This window comes from Anabrus simplex, chromosome 2 (assembly GCF_040414725.1).
Source record: "Anabrus simplex isolate iqAnaSimp1 chromosome 2, ASM4041472v1, whole genome shotgun sequence".
Taxonomy (NCBI): domain Eukaryota; kingdom Metazoa; phylum Arthropoda; class Insecta; order Orthoptera; family Tettigoniidae; genus Anabrus; species Anabrus simplex.
In genome coordinates this window covers 1,109,164,589-1,109,182,246 of record NC_090266.1, presented here as the reverse complement: position 1 = coordinate 1,109,182,246, position 17,658 = coordinate 1,109,164,589, and the positions used below count along the sequence as shown (strand labels likewise).

The 17,658-nt window shown below is 43.6% G+C and overlaps 1 protein-coding gene across 1 annotated transcript in view; it reads left to right on the top strand.

Annotated features, from left to right (window-relative positions):
* Positions 1-2,883: 2,883 nt before the first annotated feature.
* LOC136863317 (neprilysin-11) overlaps positions 2,884-17,658 on the top strand; it is a 269,715-nt gene continuing 254,940 nt past the window's right edge. Inside the window, exon 1 of the mRNA XM_067139702.2 lies at positions 2,884-2,950. The gene's annotated coding sequence lies outside the window, so the exon portion shown is untranslated. The remainder of the gene's footprint in view (positions 2,951-17,658) is intronic.

Here is a 17,658-nt window from a genome sequence, read left to right as displayed (position 1 = left end):
TCGATAGCCTCAGGCCCTATTAGCGGAACAAGAGTCTGGAGTGGAAAATGGGCTCCAACAAGTAATTTTTTAGACGATGTCCGATTGGACAGTCCCAAACATACTCTGTAATATGTTACACAAACAAGCAGTAGCCCTTTATTTATAGATATGTTTCCAAGCCGCAGTTCTGGGGATCCCTCATGTTACAGGGTACAGTCGCACTTCACTCACATAAATCTTTCCTCGGTCCAGATAAGGAAAACAGAACTACAACACTAAGTTCAGAGTAGTAAAGAAAGGATAGCTGGCAAAGCGGCTCTTATGGAACTAAGCCTAGGCACGTTGGCTGCTATACATTGCTCTCATGGGATTAACTCTGGGGAGCTGGCACATTGCTAACAAGTATACATTGGCCTTTTGGGACTGATTGGACCAGGGCTACCCAGGGTCTTAGAACTTTTATCTTATGACCTCTAGCAGATGATTTGGAGCTGGACTACTGGACAAAATGGCTGGTATACATTGCTCTTACGTGGATAGCTGGCGCAAGGGATTATGAGTATGTATTGCTCTTATGTGATTCATTGTGAGGAGCCTAAGTTGGGTTACCTCAGGGTCTTACAACTTGCAACTTGTATCTCCCTTGCTACAAACCCATGGTTGAAAGTTATAAGATCCTGGGGCAGCATTGGCCATCTCCCCTGAGTTAGTCCCATAAGAGCAATGTATCCTCACTAGCCCCATTGTCAGCTTTCCTTTTTCTCGCTACTCACAGTAATTTGTTACACAATGTGTCGAATTAAGTGTAGTTGAACAGTACCTCAGGAGAGGCCTGGTGCAGGTCTTTCGAACTGACGCCTTTGGGGATCTGCGTTTCTGTGACGCTGAAGCCCTACCTATGATGAATTCTAATGTTAAAGACCTGGGCTATCGGAATTATGCAATTCTTAAAATCCCTCACTCAGCTGGGAATCGAAAACGGAACCCATTAGACCAAAGCCCAGTACCCTAACGATTTAAGCTTGGAGAATTAACTGTACTTTCATATACTTTCAATAACATATTCCAATAACATATTTCAATAACATATTTCGAAGTGTCTTAATTTGTTCAATTTGTTAAACGAATATTTTTAGTTGCTTTACGTCGCACCGGCACAGATAGGTCTTACGGCGACGATGGGGTAGGAATGGCCTAGGAGTTGGAAGGAAGCGGCCGTGGTCTTAATTAAGGTACAGCCCCAGCATTTGCCTGGTGTAAGAAAGGAAAACCACGGAAAACCATCTTCAGGGCTGCCGAAGGTGGGCAACGAATTTAAAAAAACGAATTAAAAAGAGATCGTAATGAGTGAGTAAATACATTCCTACATAACACAGATCGCAACCCACTAAAGGGAGAGTTATTGTGTACATAGTCAAATTAATAACAATTATCAAAGTTACTATAGATTACAGTGCCTGCTAATTAAGGGCACTTAGCATTCAAATACCCCATTTCCTGCCTGGAACATTATGTTGAGGTTGCAGTACTGTAGCTCTCAGTAGCTCGGCTGCTTTGCTGTCAACGGCTGAGGGGAGCTCTGTCCGGCTCCACGGAGCCCCGGGTTCGATTGGCTCCTTCTGGTGAATTCCTCTGACTCGGAGACTGGGTATTTGTGCTCATTTTAACCACTAACCACCACATAAACAAGCATTATTATTATTATTATTATTATTATTATTATTATTATTATTATTATTATTATTATTATTATTTTCCCAAGTAGTTTTAGTGTCAAGAACGACATCCGGCCGTAAAACTGGGATTTTTTTGCATGTAGTCAATGGCCCCAAGTTAAAGGAAGAAGTAGTCTCCCTTCGCCTAAAACTGAAGATGAGAAAACCACGGAAAGCCATTTCGGAGATTGCCTACGATTGAGATTTCAACATATTCTTATTCAATTGCATTCAATCGGCTGGTATTTCGGGTTTTATATCGTTGACAGGATCGGGACTCGAACTTTGGACCATGGGGACACGTGTATCAATACGTACGATAATAGTGTAATAATAATAATAATAATAATAATAATAATAATAATAATAATAATAATAATAATAATAATAATAATAATAATTAAATAAGTAATCTGTGTTAACTTCACTCCACTATGTACTGGGCAGCAGCCCATTCGCAGCCCATTCGGGAGGTACTGTGTATCGATTACTTTAACTTTTAGCTTCATCTAGATTTTCCCTTATCCTGATGGATGGACCATGTAGACTTGACCCTCGTTTACAGGTGGATGTCCTCCTGACGCCAGTCCTGTGTGTAGGGATGCATTCACTATTGCAAATTTCAGTGACGGTTCGTAGTGTAACGTGCTGTGTGTAGATTAAGGTGTATACTGAGACAGACACAATCACCCAGTCCCCGAGTCCGGGGAGCTAATCATACGCGGCAAAAATTCAAGAGAAGGCCAGGAATCGAACCAGGGACCCTCTGAGGTAAAGGTCAAAACGTCCACCATTTATCTACAGAGGCAGGCCTTCTCTATTATTATTATTATTATTATTATTATTATTATTATTATTATTATTATTATTATTATTATTATTATTATTATTATTGCAGATTTTACTCTTTGTATCGGAGTGGAAAGTGGTAGGGTTATTATAAGAGTTCATGAACATCATTACAGTTTGATCGGTCATCAACCGCTTACTGACCTACGACACGTGTTTGGTTAAGGTTGAACGTTTGCTACGTGTTGGATGTCGAGATGTTGCCGTGCCAGTCGCTTCCTCGTCATGTTCTCCATTTCCACTTTCGTCAAGGTTTTACGCTTATTTGACGTCAAGCGATGGCGCTCCAACCAACCATTCAAGCAATACGCTACCGAATGTACAGGAAGTAGGAGGCGGGATATAACGTACGTACGGCTGGCTAAGAACTTCAGTCAGTCTGCATCACGGAGTGAAGTTACAGGGTGAGTTCCACAGCCTAGTTCGCTCTCCGCGCCTCTATGCAGTAGTCTATGAGCGGGAATGTTTAAAATTACTTTTTAAAATAAACGTACTACTAACTTGGTACTCGTCAAAGTGTTTCAAATAATTGGCATAGAATATTAATAATTAACAATGCCTTTGAAGAAATGTAGTGCACTAATATTTCCCAGTATGTTCAAAAATCAGTTATTTTTGGTGATATTTTATATTTTAGAGTGATTCTAAAAGTATTGTCTATGTGATTCGGTTTAATATATGTATTCGTTTGTGTCTGATGACAGCGTCTGCAAAATTGTAAATACGTGGGTGTGCACTGTTGAAATTTAAGTGAGAAATTTCTATGAAACAGGGCTACGTGTTTTTGAAGCCCAAATATCGGGAGGAAGTAACGTACCAGATGTTATGAATTTCGTAACCATATAATCGACAGATTTTGAGAGCTTTGAATCGACTAGTTGGATGTTAATGAGTTCAACTTCTGCGCGATCAAAGAATGGCAAACGAAACGTCCGGCATCGAGTGCAAGTGATACGTGCAAGTGTAGCGCAATAATTACTTCTTTATGTAACCATGTTGTTGTTGTATGGATCATCAATCGATAGACTGGTTTGATGCAGCTCTCCATGCCACCCTATCCTGTGCTAACCTCGGTCTACCCTTGCCGCTTTTATCGCCTACAATTTCCTCAAAAACCAATTGCACAAGTCATGTGTCCTATCATTCTATCACTTCTTCTGGTTAAATTTTACCAAATTATTCTCCTCTCACCAATTCGATTCAGTATCTCTTCATTCGTGATCCGCTCTAGCCATTTTACCTTCAGCATTCTTCTGTAACACCACATTTCAAACATTTATATTCTCTTTCTTTCTGAGCTAGTTGTCGCCCACTGAGCTCGATAGCTGCAGTCGCTTAAGAGCGGCCAGTATCCAGTATGCGGGATATAGTGGGTTCGAAACCCACTGTCGGCAGCCCTGAAGATGGTTTACGGTCATTTCCCATTTTCACACCAGGCAAATGCTGGGGCTGTATCTTAATACCACGGTCACTACCTTCCCACTCCTAGCCCTTTACTATCTCACCGTCACTATACGCTATACGCCTGTCGCCCAACACCTGGTTGGGAATCGAGCCCGCGTCCTTCTGAACAGAAGGCCATTGTTAACATTCAGATTACCTCCAGAGCAATATGATACAAGTAAACATCATTTCAAATAACTGTGCGGTCAATCAAAGTTAACATAAACATTACATTACATCCCATTATTATTATTATTATTATTATTATTATTATTATTATTATTATTATTATTATTATTATTAGGTCTAGAAAGCCAAGAATAACGGCCAAGAGGATAAGTCGTGCTGACCACACGACACCTCGTAATCTGCAGGCCTTCGGCTGAGCAGCGGTCGTTTGGTAGGACATGGCCCTTCGGGGCTGTTGCGCCATGGGGTTTGGTTTGGTTTGGTTTATTATTAATATTATTATTATTATTATTATTATTATTATTATTATTACCTAACTGTGTCGGTGCGACGCTCAGCAACCTGCGAATAAAATAAATAGTTGCCGCCCGTGTTTCAGTTCCCTACAATGCCACGTTCCAGATGGAAGTCTTCAAAAACGTCTTTCTAATTCCTATATCCGAGTTGGCCGTGCGGTTAGGAGCGCGCAGCTGTAAGCTCGCATACGGGAGATAGTGGGTTCGAAACCCCACTGTCGGAGCCCTGAAGATGGTTTTCCGTGGTTTACCATTTTCACAACAGGAAAATGCTGGGGCTGTACCTTAATTAAGGCCACGGCCACTTTCTTCCCAATCCTAGGCCTTTCCTGTCCCATCGTCGCCATAAGACCTATCTGTGTCGGTGCGACGTAAAGCAAATAGAAAAAAAAATCCTATATCAAAGCATTTGTGGCAGGATTGGCCGATTGCGATGGGAGGGGGGGGGATGGGGTTATAGTTTGAAATTGATGATAGACCTCAGTGAGGGTACGTGTGCGTATGCATGATTGTCATTATAATGACACTGATGCAAGTGGATTATGTCGATATTCAGGCTGCAGTGCGGGACACGATCTTACAGAAGAAGAACAATAATGATCAAGGTCAACGGTTTTACAGTGAACGGTATGGTTTTTTTTTTTTTTTTTTTTTTTTTTTTTTTTTGCTTTACGTCGCACCGCCACAGATAGGTCTTATGGCGACGATGGGACAGGGAAGGGCTAGGAGTGGGAAGGAAGCGGCCGTGGCCTTAATTAAGGTACAGCCCCACCATTTTCAGGGCTGACGACAGTGGGGTTCGAACCTGCTATCTCCCGAATACTGGATACTGGCCGCACTTAAGCAACTGCAGCTATCGAGCTCGGTAACGGTATGTTCAGTTTACAATCTAGTCTAACTCTCGAGGCTTCTTAGAAAATAGATTCAGCACGTCTGTTGATTTTACAGTCATGTCTTCTGTGAATATTTATTTTGTTTATTGTTTATTGTCAGTTTCTATTTTTTTTTGTTTATAAAAGTTCCATGGGGGGTGGGCGGTTTCTAACCTTCAGTAACCCCTCACCCCCTCCCCACCCACTGTGGCTATGTTCTGGCTCGAAGTGAATAAATTTGTTTTCTAGGGAGAAGCCTTCCTTCTTTCTGCTAGTCTGCATTTTGTGTTCTCTTTACTTCTGCCATCGTCAGTTATTTTACTACCCGAGTAACAATATTCACCTACTTCCTTAAAGACTTCATTTCACCTCTCTTCATTGGACTTCATTTTGCACACCTGTCCCAAGGTTGTGTCCACATCACTTAAGCAATTTCCACAGATCTTCTGGAGACGTAGATGAAATAACAGTATCATCGGCAAATCATTTCCTCTCCTTGGATTGTGATCAAATTCATCTTTGATTTCCATTACCGCCTGTTCTGTATAAACATTGAAAAGGACAGGCGACAAACTCCAGCCTTGCCTCACTCCTTTCTGGATTGCAGCATCTTTTTCATAGCCTTCGAATCTTATCACCGAGCTCGATAGCTGCAGTCGCTTAAGTGCGGCCAGTATCCAGTATTCGGGAGACACTAGGTTCGAACCCCACTGTCGGCAGCCCTGAAGATGGTTTTCCGTGGTTTCCCATTTTCACACCAGGCAAATGTCGGGGCTGTACCTTAATTAAGGCCACGGCCGCTTCCTTCCCACTCCTAGCCCTTTCCTGTCCCATCGTCGCCATAAGACCTATCTGTGTCAGTGCGACGTAAAGCAACTAGCAATTATAAATAACGAATCTTATCACTGCTGATTGATTTTTGTACAGATTTAACCATAAGTAGCCCATATTGAAGAGGCTGCCTAGCGTGCTGGGTTCCCTCAAAGGACGCGGGTTCAAATCGTCGTTGAGAAGTCGAAAAATATAAGGAACGTGATTTTCACTTCTGGAGTGACACATCACTCAGCCTACTCTAGGAATGAAACCAGGTTAGTTGAAAGGCGGCTAACCACTCTAGTGCTACCCTCCACTACTCAAAGGAGATTACTTTGCTTTGTTTTCATATTTCAGTTTTAAACTTAAGGGGGAATATCACCTCTGCTCTCCTCTTTCCCGACATTCTTCCCAGTTATCTGGAATAAGTATGGTTTCACGGCTGGATGCCCTTCCCTACGGGGAGAAATATTTCTGTCGTGGCTAGTAGTGTGATAACTTGTGTGCAAATGAGGATTACAAACGCCTGGTTGGGAATCGAGCCCGCGTCCTTCTGAACAGAAGGCGATTGTTAACATCCGGATTACCTGCAGAGAAATATGACATAAGTAAACACCATTTCTAATAACTGTACGGTCAACCTAAGATAATATAAAAATTACATTAAATCCTGTTTTTATTATTATTATTATTATTATTATTATTATTATTATTATTATTATTATTATTATTATTATTATTATTACCGAGTGGAATGGCCGGGTGTTAACGTGCTACGGGTATGGAGCCAAGTTCTGTATTCGGGAAATGGCTGAGTTCAAACCTGAGAATGGTTTTTCTGTGGTTTCCTATTTTCACTTCACCAGGTTAAATTAGACAGTTCCGATAGCTGCAGTCGCTTAAGTGCGGCCAGTATCCAGTAATCGGGAGATAGTGGGTTCGACTCCCACTGTCGGCAGCCCTGAAGATGGTTTTCCGTGGTTTCCCATTTTAACACCAGGCAAATGCTGGGGCTGTACCTTAATTAAGGCCACGGCCGCTTCCTTCCAATTCCTAGGCCTTTCCTATCCCATCGTCGCCGTAAGACATATCTGTGTCGGTGCGACGTAAAGCAAATAGCAAAAAAAAAAAAAAAATTAGACAGTTCAGCAGCCGCCACAGTGCCTTGTCCCTGGGAGATGCCTCCACCGCACGAACTGTGCTAAGTGTGCATGCTTCACCTCACATGTCTTCACTTGGTGGGCGAATTGAAAAGTAGGGCGGCTGGCTACGTATGCAGGCTTAACCTCACAGGCCCCGCGTTCGATCCCAGGCTTAACCTTACAAGGGCGTTAAATTTACAGACCAAAGTTCGATGCCCAAGAGAACAAACTTAACCTAACAGACTCAAAGTTTAACACTCGGGCTAACTGCATAAGAGTGTAAGCTAAACCTAAGAGACTCTAAGTTCGATACCCAGGCTATCTGGATAAGAGTGCAGGATTAACGTTACGCTGACCACGCGTTAACCTAACCTAACATCCCAGGCCAACCGCATAAGAGTGCAAGCATAACCCAACAGCATCTAAGACCGATACCGGGGCAAAACTGAAAAAGAGTGCAGGCATAACGTCACGCTGACCATGCGTTAACTTTACATGGCTAAGAGTTCAGGTTAACGTTACGCTGACCATACGTTAACTTTACATGGCTAAGAGTGCAGGCATAACGTTATGTCGAACACGTGTTAACCTTACATGGCTTAATGTCACGCTAACCACGTGTTAAGCATGCGTGGTTAAGAGTGCTGGCTTAGGCGTAATTCTAGAGGCAAACCTTAGAGTCTCGGAGCCGAGCATGGAATTCTATACAAGATGGCAGCTACATATCTTACTTGTGGGACTAGGGAGGTGGTGTAAGCTTAGCACGTATGGTTTACTTACAAGGGCGTGACTTTGAAGGGCTACTTCAGGGTCTCGGAGCTTAGATTGGAATTCTGAACAAGATGGCGGCTACACATTGTACTAATGGGACTAGGAGGGTGGTGTAAGGCTTAATACTTATGCTTCACTCATATGGGTATAACGTTGGAAGGTGACCTTAGGAACTCGGACCTGGATTTTGAATTCTTAGCAAGATAGCGGCTACACATTTTACTAATGGGACTATAGGGACGATGTAAGGCCTAATATGTATGCTTTGCTCATAGGGGTGTAACGTTGGAAAGTGATCTTAGGGACTTGGGGCTGAACTTGGGAATTCTCAACAAGATGGTGTCTGTGCTGTGATGCGTAACGCGCTGTTGGTTTTTAGTGTCCGGAACACTGAAGTTTTTATTTAAACTTTCCGAGCTTATAGATTTTAACCCTAGTAACTTTTAAATGCCTACCGCAATGTTTACATCAATTAGAGATGAAATGCTCGTTTTCAGAACCGGAAAAAGCAGTCTGCACTACAAGTGTAGGGGGCTGTGGATGTTTGACTCATGAACTATCTTAAGCTATTAGCTACGCAGCATACACGCAAGTGAATCTGGAACTGTTAACAGATATTAAAATGGTGCACTTAATAACATCATTTGCAGGTGATAAGGCTGAGTGAGGCACGGTAGGTGTGAGATTGTGTTCTCAGGAAATGAATTCACACTACTAGCGGCTCATTAACCATGAATGAATTTGCTGAGGCAGGAAATACAAAGTTGATTGTTTCGTATTATCTAATATTGAATACAGTACAAACATCAATCCACCTTCTGAGTTTAAAAACCGGTATAGCTGAGGGGTAAGCCTCTTGAAAACTGCACGACCATCAGCTCAATACGCTGGGTAGCTCAGGCGGCAGAGCGCTAGCCTTTTGAATAATGAAAAACTGCACAGTCATCAGTCCAAACGACTGAGTAGCTCAGGCGTCAAAGCGCTAGCCGTTTGAGCCTAGAACAACTGCATGATCATCAGCCTAATACGCTGAATAGCTCAGGTGTCAGAAGCTTTTGAGTGTTGAGAAGCTGTATAATGCCAAGTCGTGACCTTTTTCAGCAAAACTCAGTGACGGCTGGTGCAGAAAATCAGTTGTGTGCTGTAACCCATCCCCACTCCAAAAACTAAAAATATTTAGAAACATACCGGTATATGGTTTTCAAGAGGCTCTCCATTGAGTTTTCCACATTGAACAAACACGCAAACAACCCCAACACATATACACATTCCTCATAAAAAAACTATAAAACTATATAATTAAACACACAATAACACATGCAATGGCAAAATATTCACGATCTCAAACACTTGGTGTGAGCGCGCAAAAACAGAACTTCCCAATGTTACCAACATCATCGAAATCAAAGCAGCAACGTCGTAATGCAAAATTATATGTTATGTTTTTATAGTGTTATTTATAAACTAGACATATTAATTAAAGAAAATCACAATATCATGTCCTTATTTTGACAACATAAAAAGTACAATTTTTATAGTTCATCGATTTACAAATGTGACTATGGAATAGGCAAGTTGGTAGTATTCTATCCTATTTGGTATTAAAAGACCTGGCGCGAACAGCTCTATAGTATTTCGTTTTCCCGTTTGCTTTGAGCGATCCTCTGTTAAATACTACCGCTGAGTCAAGAGGTGCCAGCTGCCACGTTCTCATATTGTTCGTAATGCAAGGGTGCCTAGTGCAAGTGCTGCCTGTGTGTGGTCGAACGAAGAATCGCTGTGAAGTGATGTCTTGGCTGTTGTTTCCACAGCCTGTCGGAACCGATCGGAACACATTCTCTTTGTATCGGAAAAGTTCGGCAAGCATGTGCAAAAGGCAGAGTTCCTGGTTTCTGTGAACTGTGATCGCACAGTACCCGGCGTGGAGCGCATCAGTAGTTACCTGGTTGTGAGGGGAGTTGAATAATGTCCTATTCTTTGGCTGACGTCTTTTTCAATGCACTGTACAGTATTTGATTGTACATAATATTTTTAAACTAATTTAATTTTCCCAATAGGCAATGTGCTGCAGCACTTCAACAGATAAGGTACGGCCGCCCCTGGCAAAACTGTCTCTACAAGCAGCTAGCGAAGAATTTGTGAGATGGAAAATACCAAGTTAATTGTTTTTACATTTAGCCTGGAATTTCTACTTAAGCCGTGTAGTAGCGGAGTTGAAATGCAATAATGTGGTCATTGTGAATAATTTTTGAGAGCTATAATAGTTGGAAGGGAAAGGGGTCTGCTTAAGGCTGAACTCCCTAATCCGACCGATGAAACATTTTCAGCAACGTTACTTTATAGCAAAGGGGTTGCCTGGCCGAGGCGGTAAAGATGTGCTCGATTCATCCGAAAGCACGTGGGTTCGATTCCCCGTCAGAAAGTCAAAAAATTTCCGGAAGTGTACATTGACCTGCGGTTAACTCAGCCTACACCACAAATGAGTACCAGGTTAATTCCTTGGGGCAAATACGGCCGGGTGTAGAGCCAACCACTCTGTCTGACCAAGTGCTGAGGTTACGGGTTGCCACTACAAGAGCCTTCATGGCCTGTACGGAGATTGCTTTGCTTTGCTTTATATCATGGTTTAGATTTGAATCCAGGCATTAACACACAATCATTACATTTCCTGCCTTATTTCTCAGCTCAGAGCGCTAGCATTTTGAGTCCGAAAAATCCATAGTAGCCAGCCTAACAGACTATGGCTCAGGCGACAAAACTCTAGCTATTTGAGTGTTGAAAAATTGCATGGTATCAGCCCAACAGAGATAATCATGTATTTAGACCTTAACAGAGTTGCAAGAACATAGTTGAACAGAATATAATAAAACTCGCAATGTAAAGGTTAGGAATAAGCTGCTATCTTATAGACAGTAAATAACTTTGTTCATGCTAGTTGAAATGGTAGTTTAGGGGGAAAGACTAAAATTTGATTCTCGTAGAATCGCGTTAGTGTCCGCCTCTGTGGTGTAGTGGTTAGCGTGATTAGCTGCCACCCCCGGAGGCCCGGGTTCGATTCCCGGCTCTGCCACGAAATTTGAAAAGTGGTACGAGGGCTGGAACGGGGTCCACTCAGCCTCGGGAGGTCAACTGGGTAGCGGTGAGTTCGATTCCCACCTCAGCCATCCTGGAAGTGGTTTTCCGTGGTTTCCCACTTCTCCTCCAGGCGAATGCCGGGATGGTACCTAACATAAGGCCACGGCCGCTTCCTTCCCTCTTCCTTGCCTATCCCTTCCAATCTTCCCATCCCCCCACGAGGCCCCTGTTCAGCGTAGCAGGTGAGGCCGCCTGGGCGAGGTACTGGTCATTCTCCCCAGTTGTATCCCCGACCAAGAGTCTGAAGCTCCAGGACACTGCCCTTGAGGCGGTAGAGGTGGGATCCCTCGCTGTGTCCGAGGGAAAAGCCGACCCTGGAGGGTAAACAGATGATGATGATGATGATGATGAGAATCGCGTTAGTAGCCGTTCTACCGAAAAAATACTACATAAGGAAAGTAGTAGAAAATGCAATTTCTAATCGTTTTTGTCTTAACATGTTTTTTCGTAACAGAGATAATCGTGGATTTAACATTTTGCTGAGTTGTGAGAAAAATAGTGGAACAGAATGTAATAAAACTGGCGATATAATGGTTAGGAATAAAACGCTGTCGCATAGGCTATACATAATTTTTGTTCATCCTAAGATGGTAGTTTTAGCTTCATATCTCTCTCTCATAACTCAAAGATTCTGGCTTTGAGTATGTTAAGAGGTCAGAGAGGTATATCTGAGGATTACTGTCCGACTAGTTGGCTGAATGGTCAACATACTGGCCTTCGGTTCAGAGGGTGCCGGGTCGGGGATTTTAATCTTCTTTGGTTACTTCCAATGGCCCGGGGGCTGGGTGTTTGTGCTGTCCCCAACATCCCTGCAACTCACACACCACACATAACACTATCCTCCACCACAATAACACGTACCTACATATGGCAGATGCCGCCCACCCTCATCGGAGGGTCTGCCTTACAAGGGCTGCACTCGGCTAGAAATAGCCGCACGAAATTATTATTATTATTATTATTATTATTATTATTATTATTATTATTATTATTATTATTATTATTATACTTAATTTGTTTACAGAAATAAATACTAAGTTACTTTATGAGGATGAGGAGGATGAGGAGGTCATACGTACACTACTATATCCATGAGGAGGAGGTCATACGCTAGTAGGTCTATGTGGAGGAGGAGGAGGAGGAGGTCGTACCCTACTCCTTCCATGAGGAGGTTGAGGAGCACTTACGCTACTGAGTTTGTGAGAAGGTGGAGGAGGAGGAGTTTCACAGTACAGCGATTAAGAGGTCAGTGAGATATATCTGAGGTTTACTCAACCAGTAGTGTAGCCAGAATTTCAGTTTGGTGGAAGGGGTGATTAAGGTAGGTCTTCATCGAGAATTTTAATTTGGTGGGTGCTCAAACTTCCAGAGAGTTTAGGTGGTATAGAATACCTAATAAGAAAATGAGTGTCCTTGGATCCAAGTTAGAGTGGTGGATTCGTGCGGATTCCGGAAGCTAATAATAATATGAATTAAATATAAAATGCTTAATAAACGTGCATTCTTTAAAACTCCTGGGGTGTCTGTACTCCTTGGAACTCCTCCCACGGCACCTTGGGATACGCCCTTGTCTTCATCTGTTATTACCTTCCCAAAATAACTGCAGCTTTTTGTATATTCCGAATACAAGTGAAATGAACGCAAGAATAAATAGTTTGAGTAAAAAATGTAATAATATGGTTTAGAATAAATAAGATAAATTTATTGTAATAATGGTCATGTGATGAGCTATAAAGAAGTAACATTTTATACAAATAATGCGGCGCAGAAATATACATACACACATACATTCATTGTGATTCAGCCACCCCTTCCAATGTAGTTTTATGCAACCTGAAATATTAATTCCGTCCTGAAAACATCTCCCTCACCGGTATGGTCAGTCAACACAACCGGATATCTCGGTATTTACCACCTCACCATGATAGGACGCCGTAATATTATGCTCGTATTAAACACTGCAAGGCATGCGCGATCCTTCTAGATCTATGAACCTGACACGCTGCCGAAACACTACATTGACATTGTGACCACAGTAAACCTAATACATGCTATAAGCTTCGCAGGGTGCCGTACGGAACCCTAGCGTAGTTTGAAAATGCGCGGCTTACATGTGAGGTGGGAGGTTCGAGTCCGAGCCGAAGATTCCATATATTCGAAATATTTGTTTAATACGTAACGCACGTAATGTAAGTTCAATACCCGCTTTCATGCAAATTGTGTGTGAATGAATGTGTTTGTGGCCCTAAGAAGGGCCGATTATCGCAGCAAATCCACGATGAGATGACCGTTTTGGTTTATGAACATTCGGTCCCGGTGTCCAATAGATCGTCTTGTGCGGTGAAGCATTCCAGGTGTAATTATTCGGCAGGCGTCCGTGATGAGTTGCCGGAGTTGGTCGGGGTTTTCCGGCGCTTGATTTTAAACGACGTTCTTCAAATGCCCCCATAAGAAGAAGTCTACTGACTTTCATTCCGGTGATCTGGCGGGCCAAGAAACAGGGCCTGCTCGTCCTGTCTATTTCCCTGGGAGTTCTTCATTCAGATGGTTACGAACGGGAAAAGTTGAATGTGGTGGAGATCCATCCTGTTGTAACCCAAGATTCCACACCACACACTCACATACCATTGTACTTAATGGGCCGCCTGTCGCATCCAGTGAGGATTGCCCGGACTCCAATAGTGCATATTGTGGCGATTGACGTTGCCATTATTGTGGAAGCGCGATTCCTCCGAGAACAAGATGTGTGAGACGAATGCTGCATCATAGCCCCGCCTACCCAATAGCCACCGACATAACTCCATTTGAGATTCGAAATCCCACCCATGGAGCTCATTGTGCAGCTCAAGATGGTATAGGTGAAATTTATGTTCATGCACTATTCGGCAGACGGACGGCTGGCTGGTGTTCACCTGCTGTACAGTCGCCTTTGTACTGATATGTGGATTATTACGAGCTGCCTCCAGAACGGCCTCTCCTGTTTCACCCGACGTAACGGGCTTATCGCGGACTGGTGGCTGCTTGGAAATCACGCCTGTTGTCATTTGGCGTCTTTCAATACGGCGGAACGACGTAGTAGCCGGATGTCGCTTGTCGGGATACCGTTCCTGGGAGAGACGTAGTGCCTCGCATGCGTTTTGTCTTAGTTCCCCATAAATGAGGAGTATGTCAATGCATTCTTCTGTGGAAAACATGCCGAATGGCAGTAGAGATTACATTGAGATACTAACCAGCGGAGTATGCCCAGGCCACAAACTGAATAACAGCGTCGTTCTACTCTTTGAATGTGGCAAACGTGAACCTGTGTTTACGTATTCAAATATCATACCAAAGCAAAAATATTTGAACGAAGCAGGAACATTCCGTCGATTGCTAGCAGAACGCCTAACCACATATGCTACGCTACGCTGCTGGAAACGTGGTTGTAGTACGACGAGAATAGAGTACATATGCTGTCCGGTACAGTGTTCAAGATATGAATTACTGCACTGTTACTTAGATTTAAACATAGATTCCACTCTTCGTTAAACGCGGTCACGAGGCACGATATATTAACATAGTTACATGGTCAAAGGATGTCGCTACATGATTTCAAGGCGTCATGTTTTGCGAGTCCGCCTCTGTGGTGTAGTGGTTAGCGTGATTAGCTGCCACCCCCGGAGGTCCGGGTTCGATTCCCGGCTCTGCCACGAAATTTGAAAAGTGGTACGAGGGCTGGAACGGGATCCACTCATCCTCGGGAGGTCAACTGAGTAGAGGTGGGTTCGATTCCCACCTCAGCCATCCTGGAAGTGGTTTTCCGTGGTTTCCCACTTCTCCTCCAGGCGAATGCCGGGATGGTACCTAACTTAAGGCCACGGCCGCTTCCTTCCCTCTTCCTTGCCTGTCCCATCCGATCTTCCCATCCCTCCACAAGGCCCCTGTTCAGCATAGCAGGTGAGGCCGCCTGGGCGAGGTACTGGTCATTCTCCCCAGTTGTATCCCCCGACCAAGAGTCTGAAGCTCCAGGACACTGCCCTTGAGGCGGTAGAGGTGGGATCCCTCGCTGAGTCCGAGGGAAAAACCAAACCTCGAGGGTAAACAGATGATGATGATGATGATGAACTATTTCGCACGTTGGTTGGGTTGCATAAAACTACATTGGAAGGGGCGGCTGAATCACATGATATAGAATATAAGGGATATGGTTATAGATGGGTATAGATATTTTGTTAGTTGGTACAGAAATACATGTCACAACATATGCTAGGTATGGTTTACCTTGTCCTATTAGTTACCCTCGAATGCCTGGGGTGACAGCAAATCACACTAACCACTATACCACAGAGGTGGACGTTAGTATGTTTACAAAGGTTTTATGAAGAGCATTTATTAAGACGTACATTTTCCAACTGTCCTAAATGCACGAGACCGGGCGGAGGAACTAGCTGGAAGCTAAGGCCCCTGTTGAGCATAGCAGGTGAGACAACCTGGGCGAAGTGCTGGTCATCCTCTCCAGTTGTATCCCCCGACCCACTGCCTGAAGCTCCAGGACACTGTCCTTGAGGCGGCAGAGGTGGGATCGATCCCTCGCTGAGTCCGAGGGAGAAACCGACCCTGGAGGTAAACAGATGAAGAAGAAGAGGAAGAAGAAAGAAAATCGATTTAAATTTTTATTTTCTTAAATTTCGTGTGACAATTTCTAGCCGAGTGCAGCCCTTGTAAGGCAGACCCTCCGATGAGGGTGGGTTTCATCTGCTATGTGTAGGTAACTGCGTTTTATTGTGATGGAGGAGAGTGTTAAGTGTGGTGCGTGAGTGCAGGGATGTTGGAGACAGCACGAACACCCATTCCCCGAGCCAAGGGAATTAACCATTTAAGATTAAAATCTCCGACTAGGCCGGGAATCGAACCCGGGGCCCTCTGAACCGACGAGCTTTGCGCTGACCATTCAGCCAAGGAGCCGGACAAATCATAAGTACATGACAGCTAGACTTTAAACAATTTTAATAATAAACGGTGTATAATTTTCATACCAGGTTTATACGCCATTTATGCGCAATTTGTTACTTATAAACCATGTATAAGCCTCCTGTGCATACATCAGTTATAGTTGTTCACTGAATTGCTTATACACTTAAGTCGGAAAAGGAAGCGTACAGTATATGATGCCTATCAACAGGTACAACACAGCCTGCGAACTTCGTACTGACTAGTGATGGGACATTCGATTCATTTTACTGAATCGATTCATTTGATTCCGTTCACGTTACTGAATCGATACAGTGATCCGATTCACGGCTCATTGGTCACCACTCCTACTGCATCTGTGTAGTAAGTGCTGGTAGGACAGCAGCAACAGCATTCAGTGCTCGCAGCTGCCATCTGGTCTTCATACTATGAACTCCTTTCTTAGAAAAATGCTAGTTACTCTAATACATCGAAGGTTTCCGGCGACGCAGGGTGGGAAAGGTTAGGATTAGGAAGGTAGCAGCCATGGCCTGAATTAAGGTACAGTCCCAGCATTTCCTGGTGTGAAAATGGGGAAACTACGGACAACCATCTTAACGGCTGCCGACGGTGGGATTCGAACCCACCATCTTCCGAATGCAAGCGCATAGCCACGCGATATTAACCGCACGACAACTCGCTCAGTCATTTTTGAAAATATGTATTTTTCTATCAGCTGAGGATTTTTTAATCGTCATATTTTGTATAGGCTACCCGAGATGCACAGTAGCCCGCTGGTTTTCTGATTCAACATTCTGTTACTGCGTCTGTCCACATATGATTGAAGTCTTGTGCAACGATATGACATATGAACTGAGAGAATACTGAGCCGTTCTTCCCAATATAAAAGAGGTACTTTTGAGTGGTCATGAGCATGACTCATAGTCATAGGGCAGGCTAGAGTCGAGTTTAATTGTCAAATGTCAACTAAGTTATAATACTAAGATTCATTAAACTAATAAATAGTATAACCTAATAGCCTACCTACTTACTAGCTACTTCAGAACTATGTTGTGACTAACTTTTTAACACTGCAAATAAATCCATCTATTATTTAAACCTCCCTGTAAGAAGAGGACAGTGAATGCAAATGGGTATTATTTTCAAATGAGCTGAGCTCGAGAGTTCATTATAGCATACGATTCTTTCAGTGTAGCATGGCTCACTGTATGTCTCGCTGCAGTGAGCCGATAAGGAGCCGTGCGTATCTTGTGTCTCACTGAGCCGGCTCGTTCACGATTCTTTCCGTGTGCCATGGCTCACTGTATGTCTAGCTGCAGCGGAAGCTCGGCTCTCCGCGTGTCCAGTGAGCCGATAAGGAGCCGTGTGTATCATGTGTCTCACTGAGCCGCGCTCGTTCACGATTCCTTCGATGTGCCATGATTCACTGTCTCGCTGCAGCGGAAGCTCGGCTCTCCGCGTGTCCAGTGAGCCGATAAGGAGCCGTGTGTATCATGTGTCT